The sequence below is a fragment of the Parasteatoda tepidariorum genome, chromosome 1 (assembly GCF_982258835.1).
Source record: "Parasteatoda tepidariorum strain Cologne lab strain chromosome 1, Ptep-v5.0, whole genome shotgun sequence".
Taxonomy (NCBI): Eukaryota; Metazoa; Arthropoda; class Arachnida; order Araneae; family Theridiidae; genus Parasteatoda; species Parasteatoda tepidariorum.
The window spans coordinates 107,658,326-107,668,459 of NC_141755.1; positions in this window are offsets into that span (position 1 = coordinate 107,658,326).

A 10,134-nucleotide genomic window follows, 5' to 3' on the forward strand; every position below is an offset into this window, starting at 1 on the left:
TATATTTCATTCTGTTTATATAAATATATTTTAATTTAAATTATTTAAAAAAAATTTAAATTTTCAAAAGCAAAAAAGAAGCTAAGTATTTAATTTTTATTTTTTTTATCAAAATAAATTGATTACTTTTTTTTAAAAAAATACTGTCACTTAAAATTTTTTGATAAACTAACTGAATTTTTTTCAACTTTATAATAAATAATTTAAATTTTTTATTAAATCTAATTATGAAAATGTAAACAAAAGTATGTTAGACTAGTTAAAAAAAAAGAAAAACTATTTATTACATAACTAGAAAATCATTCTATTAAAAATACGAAATTTATTTCGAATGCATTCTGATTATTTGAAATTCAATGGATTATAGTTCAGTAATAGTTATTTTTTTCTTTTTTAAACAAGCCTGATAATATAGTTTTGTTTATATTTCCATAATTAAGTTTAATGGGAACTTAAATTTATTATAAATAAAAGAAAATTTAGTTATTAAAACATATTTATTATAACTTTCTTTTTAAAAAAAATAATCCTTATATTTTTATTAAAAATATTAAACATCGATTCATTTTTTTTTTGTTCTTACAAATTTAAAGTTTTAAAAAAAAATTATTCAAATTCAAAAATAACTTATAAATTGAATAAAATATACTAAATAGTTATCCATTTGCAAAATAATATTTGATAAAATTCTATCTCCTCAGTTGGGACACGAACCCCCGACCTCTCTCGTATAACTTGAACAGAGTACCATTTACACTACAAACCATAATGAGCTGGAAAGTCCGTTTGTTTAAGAGTAACTGAAACTGTAACGGGGCGTATTTTAACCTAAGGGCAGAGCTGGCAGCTAATTTTTACCCTGTCTAAGGTTTTCAACTATTCTCTTTAAATGTTCCAAATGATTACAATAACAAGATGACTAAAGTCCTCCCTTTCATTGCTCATTAACGCATTTCTTTTCAGGCTTGTCAGTTTCTATTGTTGGTTAGGAAAAACTTTGCATTAGTACACGATAGAACCTTCAGAATTGCCTGTCGATATCAAAATTGTGCCCGTGACTACTCAACCTTTGATAGAAGATAAGAAAGCTGGTAAGTTTCTTTTGACTAGTATTTAAGTGTATGTAGTATTATGTGTAAGTGTATGCAGGATATCTGTGCACCTAGAAAATCATGAGAAATCATGGAAATTCATGAGGTTCGTTATTGAACAAAATTTGTCATGAAATGTCATGATTTTATCTATTTTTTGAGAAAAATCATGGAAAGTCATGGTTTTTGGTCACCGAAAAATCTAACTTTTGAAATAGAATTTACCCCCATCCCCTCCAATTTCATGATGTTGCGAATATCTGAATTTGTTACAAAATCCCCACTAACAGTCATTTTTTATTAAAATATAAGATGTTTTCATCATGTTCTTTCAAAAATATGGTGTTCTTTCAAAAAGAAAATGAAAGAAAAAATATTTCTAGAGCGAATTATCTTTTAAACTTCCGTGATTTCAGAATTTTTGTCATTATTTAATTTTTTTATGTTATCAATTCAAAATTCTAACTGAAGCAAGCCAGTGATTGCCTATTTTTTTTTATTCCGAAATGCGAACAGAAAATTAAGTCTTTCTTTTCTTTCCGATGAACAAGAAAAGTATCCTTAGAATATAATTATGCTGAGAAAAAGAAAAAAAAATTCCTTATGTATTTTTTCAACTATTTTATTGCTTCAACTCTTTCTTTACTTTTTTGTTTTTTAAATTTAAAATCTATATATATGTGGATGCAGAGTATAACAGTTTCGCTTATACCTATCATTTCAATTAATGTTATTATAATGCTTTTTTAAATTTGTTGTTGTGTTTTTGTCGGAGAAAATAGTAACATTAAGTTATAAAAAACTCTTCGAATTAGTCATGGAAAATCATGAATTTAAAAGTCTTAAGTGTTGCAGATATCCTGTGTATGTAAGTATGAATATTTGATATTGTTGATTTGTTATTTTCAGATGTTCCCATCATAGGGAAGTCCAAAGATAAAGTTGCTACTTCACGTCAAGATATATTTGCAGGTGAGGTATTTATCCTTTTATTTATTTACTTTAGCACTATTTTTCGAAACTCTTGCTCCAAGAAAAATAAAGCCACAGTATAAGTGCCTTAAATTTTATACTGTCTGTGAAACATTCTGCGGTTAGTGCAACATTTGTGCCTTTTATTGAATTATTATTTCCACTGCAAGCGAAGTTGAAAAAAGTCAGTTAATTTTTTTTTTCATTAAAAATTAATAATTCTGCATACAACCTGATGTTTATTTTGGAAGACCACTGTTTTGTAGGAAAATAGCTCTCTTTTTTGTTTTCCAGATAAAAATTGTGTTTTTGTAGAACGTCTGGAGTATGCATAGTTTCTAAGCTCAATTTTATTTTTTATTTTATAACCGTCCAGCCGACTCAATTTTATGGGTTTACGACTACTAATTTTCATCTCCGTAGCCTTGTAATTTTGAACCCAATCCAGAAGACAAGGGAACTTCTGGATCGGGTATTGGGAGAAATTTGCCTTCGTTGAGGACTTTTTGATGGAGCTAACCCGCATTTGCGTTTCAGGAACAGGAAGACCACGAGAACCTCCCACGGTTAGCCTGACGGCAAGGGGACTCTAACTCATGATCCGTCTACCACTGAGGATATTTCACGTCAGCACTGTGGTCGGTGCAAACCGGAGTTCGTATCGACTGGGATCCAAACCCGGTACGCCTCATTGGAAGGCGAATGCTCTATCCCTTGAGCCATCGCGGCTCTCTAAGCTCAATTTAGTCGGTGCACCGGTATAGAATCTTGATGCATCGGAGCTCTGATTAAGCGGCCAACATGAAAACACCAAGTAACACTAGAAGGGTTTAACTTTTATTTTTTTATTGTACTTTTTAACGGAACATTTCAGATAACCAATTGGTCTATTGTGAATTTTTTAATCTATATTAATATATATACCTGGTAGCATGGGTATATATGCTATGGTGGACAATTTAAAGCTTGACAAATAATAAAAAATGACATTTTTGAAATCTCGTTGAAAAGTGTTAATAACTGCTTAAAAGTCATTTAGATTTACGATTACATCAGAAAAAACTCGTGAAAAAGCTATTATTTAAAATCACGTGGAAAAAGCGTATAAATAACTATTTGAAAAAATCCTTCATATTAACGATAAAGATTACAAAGAAAGTGTCGTGAAAAAAGATTATATAAATGTGTGATTCAACTTCAGGATTAATAATATTATCACATTAAAAACTTCAAGATTTTCAAAATTTTGTGAAAATACGCTGTTATATTTACCGAATAATCCAGAGATATTCGATGAAATCGACAGAAGTAAATCGCGTCAAAAAATGATTTATCAAAGATGCGATCAATAACTCACTAGTCAAAATATCGTATTAAACCTTACGGGATTTTAAAAATTGTAACGACATAGGTAGCTGTAACCGCCGAAAGAACGATAGAAACGTCACTTGAATTTACGATGAATTTTTTTTATTTAAAAAAAAAGCTAGTTTAGAAATGATTACTGAAATTTAAAATTCGTGTATCTCACTATCGTTTTAAAAATATTGGGTATCTTTAAACTGAGCTGAATTCTGTACAATAACCACACAAAAAGTGATCGAGAAATTAAAAAGATTTTCTATAGAATCTGTGAATATTGAGCACGTCAAAAACTGATAACTCAAAAGACCAATTTAAAATTTTCAATATTTTTTTAAAACATTTTGGAGAAATTTTTTTTTTGCATGCCTGCCAAGTCTTCTGCACACTCGATTGACCCATCTTTACTTGCTGTTTGGTGAACCCCCTCCTCATTGCAATACATGCAACGTTTTACTCACCATCTATCACATTTTAATTTCTTGCCCATGTTTTAACCGTCATCGTCTTACCTTTTTTGGTAGTTCTATTTTATGCATAAGAGATTTGTTAAATAAAGCTCATCATCCTAACGTCTTTGCATTTCTCTTCGCGATTGGTATTTTATATTGTATATAATTGCTTTTACCCAGTTTTATTCACATTGTATTTTATTACAACGTACCGTTTCAACCAGTTTTATGCAATTTTAATCAATTTACACCTTTGTCTGATTTTATTGACTTCTGAATGTTTTGCGTGTCATGTATAGTTTTAACAATATAATGTATTTTGGCAAAATAAATAAGGTTTATCTTACATTTGTTGGGGAAAAAAACAGTTTGTTTGGAGCAGCGTGTCCTTCTTTGGACCTTGTGCCATTAAATCCTACATTGAACGTCTCCTGTTTGAGGACTCCTGTATTTCATAACTGTTTCCTGTTTATCAGTATATTCTCAAATTTCTCCGCATTTGTTGAAGAAATTTTAAAAAAAATTGACGATTAAATATCTGCTGGTGGCTTCTCGCATTCCTCAACAAATAGTGCTATTGCCAGTACCGCAGTATGTTGAGTGTTAATAGTTTAAGTAGTTATAAATAATGGTTTAAAAAATTTCTTTACATTAATATTTATATACGCATTTTTTACTTCACTAAATGTAAGTGTTTAAATTATTTCCAATTTTGAATTTCTCTTTTTCACTTACATGATTATGCATAATGTATCAAAACTTCACTCATAGCCTAAAAAATGTAGCTTCAAACTCTCCGTAATTTTATTTCTCCAATGTTGGCAGGTATGATTGTGTTCAAAAGCTTTCGCAGGTTGCACATACACAGTCGGTGGGCCGCAGATTGTGCCCCCCTATGGAAAAAAAGCATCCAAATGTATTAAACTTTTCCAATACTTTTCAATTCATTCAAATCCTTACAAATGAGCCGCGATGGCTCAGGAGATAGAGCACTCGCCTTCCAATAAGTTGAACCGGGCTCGATTCCCAGTCGAAACGAATTCCGCATTCGGCTTGCACTGACCACAGTGCTGACGTGAAATATCCTCAGTGGTAGACGGATCACGGGTTAGAGTCCCCTTGTCGTCAGGCTAACCGTGGGAGGTTCTCGTGGTCTTCCTCTCCATGTAACGCGAATGCGGGTTAGTTCCATCAACAAGTCCTCCACGGAGACAAATTTCTCGATTATTAGAATTAGATAATTTTTTAGTAATTCCTAGAATATTAGATGTTCGAATAATTGTATCTAGAACTGATGTTATTCATTCTTGAACTATTCCTTGATTAGGAGTAAAAGTAGATGCTATTAATTAAATCAGTTATTTTATATTTTTAATCGAAATGGGTTATTTGTAGAACAATGTTCAGAGATTTGTGGGGCTAATCATAGATTTATACCTATTTTAATTTCAGTAATTCCTTAAATTGAATTTATGAAAATATGATTATGAAATAGTGGCCGAATTTAGGCGATAGTCTCTTAAAATAACTATGTAATGAGTAGTTAAATTAATATTAGTTTATCAAACTAAAGATGATTTTTATTCCTCAATTAATACCTTTATATTGAATTATATCTTCTTTTATTTGTAGTTTTGTTATTATTATTATTTATGAAAATTTATGGTGATTATTTAAATATAAGAAATGCTTTGTATAATATAAAAGGATTATAAACAGAAAAAAAAACACATGATATTGGTAAATTTATTTTCTGTGTCTGATCCGACATCATATTTTGGTATTTCAATTAATTGAATAATTATCATATTAGTATATATAATTAGATTTACTAGATTTTTTAAGATTTATTGAATATATTTAATTAGAATAAAGAAATTTTTAGTAAATGTAAGTGAAGTATTTAAGGAAGTAGCTGATTTAAAAAAAAAATAGTGCGTGGAGTCCCTCCGCGCGGAAGAAGTGAAACTTCGTAATGTGGAAATGAAAATAGAAAAGGGTAGAAATTGATTTTTAGTGAAATCATATTGTTTCTTTAAGACAAACTTTATTAACAATGCTTACAATTCACAATTGATCGCATCTTTTAATTATCATTTTCGAGTGGAGAAATATCCAAATCTATAACATTTGCAATAGGATTATGATAACTAAAGTAAGATACGAAATGTTTGAGTTCTATTTTTTCAATATTTCTTGTAAAAACTGCATCAATGGTAGTTGGTTGTTGGATCATTCCTACCATTTATCATTTCCAATCCAAATTTGTCTTTAAGGAAGCTTCAGGTAACGAGAAATTCACATTAAAATCTTCTGCAAGTATCACAGGCCGCTCACAATAATCAATTTCTTCACCAGTAACGTCTGCCGGAGCTTGTGAACACACAGTGGATAGTGGCAATAAAGATTTTGCAATAAATAATTTAATATCCCTCATGGCTGCATTTGGTGAAATATAAATGGCAATTAGAAAAGAGAAAACCTAACAATCAATTGATATTCACAAGAGACGTACCTTGACATAACCTTAAATCCGTCGCATTGTCCATGGGATTGTTTTCACTCATTTTTTACAATTGTTATCCACTAAGTTTGAAAATAAAAAATACTACCCTATTAAATTATATCTGTATCAAATCAAACTGAAATATTTATAGAAAAACAGTACTTTTATGACTTTTATTATTTTTATGCTAGTCAGAACCAAAACAATATGGAAATGAATGAGGGAAAACTGAATCCTACCGCGTGATTTCCCGGCCAATAAAAATGTAGCGTTAAACGTTTAACGCAACCTTGTTGGAAGTCGCATAAGAAGTATCACTTCAAAAATATTCTGGAATTATTTGTGTAAGATTAATTAGCTTTATATATTATATCAAATTCGATAGGTTTGTTTCCATTTATTTTTACTGGAACGGCTCATGTTATATTTACAATAGGACTAGGAATTGTAATATGAATAAGCTATATTTTATAATAGGATGATTTAAAAATTTTATTTGTAATGCGGCTCATTTAGTTCCTGAGGAAAGTCCTTTGCTTTTATCGCCTGTATTGATATTAATTGAATCGATTAGACATTTAATACGATCTTTTACTTTATCTATTCGACTAGCTGCTAATATAATAGCTGGTCACTTAATTATTGGATTGTTTTCAAGAATCAGATTATTAGGGTCATTAGAATTAATTTCTTCCTTAATTTTTCAGAGATTATTATTATTATTAGAATTTGGTGTAGCTATTATTCAAGGATCTGTATTTAGAATTTTGTTATTATTGTATGCTTTTGAATATTATTAATTATTGGAAAAGCATTATCATCCTTATCATACATTAAATATTTCTCCTTGACCATTACTTATTGTAATTAGAATTTTATCGTTTATATTAGGAAAGGTAAAAATATTTATATATGTATAGAATATAATTTATTAATAGTTAGATTTAAAGTAAGAATAACAATTTCGATTTTACGGTGACGAGATGTAGTTCGTGAAAGAACTCATTTAGGATATCATTCTAGAGTAGTATTGAGAGGACTTACATTAGGGATAATTTTATTTATTATTAGAGAAGTATTTTTTTTTATTTCTTTCTTTTGATCATTTTTTCATTCAAGATTAAGACCTACTATTGAAATTGGTTCATTTTGACCTCCTACTGGAGTAGAAACATTAAATGCTTTTCAAGTTCCTCTATTGAATACTGTAATTTTATTGACTTCAGGGGTAAGAGTAGCATTATGTCATCAAGTTATTTTAAATGAAAATTGAATTATAGCTAAAAATTCTTTATTAGCAACTTGATTATTGGGAATTTATTTCTTGATATTGCAAGGATTTGAATATATAGAAACTTTATTTGGAATTAGAGATTCTGTATTTGGCTCAACATTTTTTATGGCTACTGGATTTCATGTTATTGTAGGGACTTTATTTTTAATTGTAATATGAATGCGAGTAACAAGAATTCATTTTTGTAGAAGACATCATTTTGGGTTTGAAGCTGCAGCTTGATATTGACATTTTGCTGATGTAGTGTGGTTCTTTTGTTTTCTGTAATATATTGATGGGGTTCATAAATAAATAAGTATATTATGTACATTTAATTTCCAATTAAAAGGAGAATATTAATAATATTAATTATTATAATTGTTGAAAATATTTTAATCATAATTGTATATATATTATTTTATATCATATAAAATAAATTATAGAATAGAATCATCTTCAGGATATGAATGTGGATTTAATTTTATATCTAAGACTCGAGTTTCTTTTTCTTAACGATTTTTCTTAAATGGTATTTTATTTTTAATCTTTGATGCTGAAATTGTATTATCATTATGTTTTCCTTTTTTAATATATAGAATGATATTTTCAAGAATATGTATTATATTTGTTTTTATCCCAATTATATCCCAACTACTCACCACCAAGCAGGTCACCCACTAAAAGAAGAAAAATTTAATAATGAAATAAATCGAGATGCTTACATTGAATAAAGTATTTCTGAAATCGCATTTTTGAGAAACGAATTAAGTAATTTTCTTTAAATATGTGAGGATTTTAAATTTAACGCTCGAGATTTATTGTATTAGTTAGTATTTCACCATTGTAAGAAGAGTCATTAGGTAAAAATGCCGTTCGACAACCACTTTTGGCGCGTTTTTTTTAAATCGCCAAATTTGGGAATATTTGCGCTGCGTTCCTGAGAGTGATTTATTGTATTAGACATTTCTCAGAGAAACAAATTAGAAATAAATACAAACAAAATTTTCTTATTTTTATTTAATTTGTGATATTTAAAGTAAAAATAATGATACCTTATATTGTCACATATCAATTTAATATTGATGAAAAGCGTTATAACACGATAAATTACGAATAATTACATTTTAATTACGAATAATGACGTGATAATGTACGAATAAGTGCATATTATTGTATATTCTATCCTTACTTTTTTCTCTATAATTACATATAATTAAACATATGATCCCAAAGGTGGAGTTTAATCACAATCCTTCAGAGTTATCAAAAGTTTATTAGTTAGAATGTAATGAATGTAAAATTTTCCAAAGTTGCTCAAATTTAAGATTTCCTACCTCCATGAAACAAAATATTAAACGAATTGGTTACTCTTGAAGAATTAATATGAAAGTTTTACACAATGCTTTCCGGTTCATTTTAGTTCAAATTTCATTGCAAGAATTGGAATTTATTTACCGTTGAATGCGGATATGAAAAAAAAATCCAAACCTGTTTGAAATACCCTAAAATGCGTTGAAAATGTAAATATAAGAAACAACTCCAATACTCACCAGGTTATAAAACTGCTTTTGATGTCTGATTCGTAAGATTTCGATACCGTTTTAATTTTTCTTAGCACAATTATCAATTTTGGATTCCCCATACTAGGTACTTTGGATGCTTCCCCATACTTTGGATAAGGGTTAATTATACAAAGCACTGCCTGCAAATATTTTGACATATAAGTTAGGAAATATTTTTTGTGTAGGATCATAACTAAAAGTCACCATGTTTTAGCTACAACAGGAAAATGGCAAGGTAGTAAATGAAAAAAAATTCCCAGAAGGGATTATATTTTTTGCTTTATTTTAAGTCATTCAAAAGCAAAATGTCCCCGTATGAGAAGTTATATGACATAACTAATACATTTTCAGCGCTCAACTTCATTGTGTATTTGATACCTGAGGGTTGTTTATGTAGATCACTGTTTATAAGTAATTTGTTTTGTAAATGAATTCCATGATACTAGTGTTACGATAATATATTATTTAGTCTTGTCCTGAGTTACTTATACTACTTATGAATACGTAATTTATGTAATGAACTGTAAGGGTTCATTACTTATTGAAGAATAAAGCTTTATTATCTATTTAATCTTTAAAGTTCATTATTACAGTTTATTTGATATGACAGATAAAACCATGGTTAACACTGTCAATTGTCAAAAACTTGCCAACCCGGGTTTTTTTATATAGTGTGAATTTGCTGACTTGTGAGATAAATTTTATTTCAGTTATATTTAATCACAATTTGTTCAAAAAATGAAGTGTGATCGAAAAAAAAACACCAAATAGTTCTCAAGAAATACGAAATGCTTTTTTTGTTTATTAAAGATGGGGTTTGTCAGAAATCTCAGGCAAAAAATAAGCCTTCATTCAGAAATAATAAGTAGTATTGGTTATGATAAATAGAAGAAAAATACGTAAAAATGATATACTA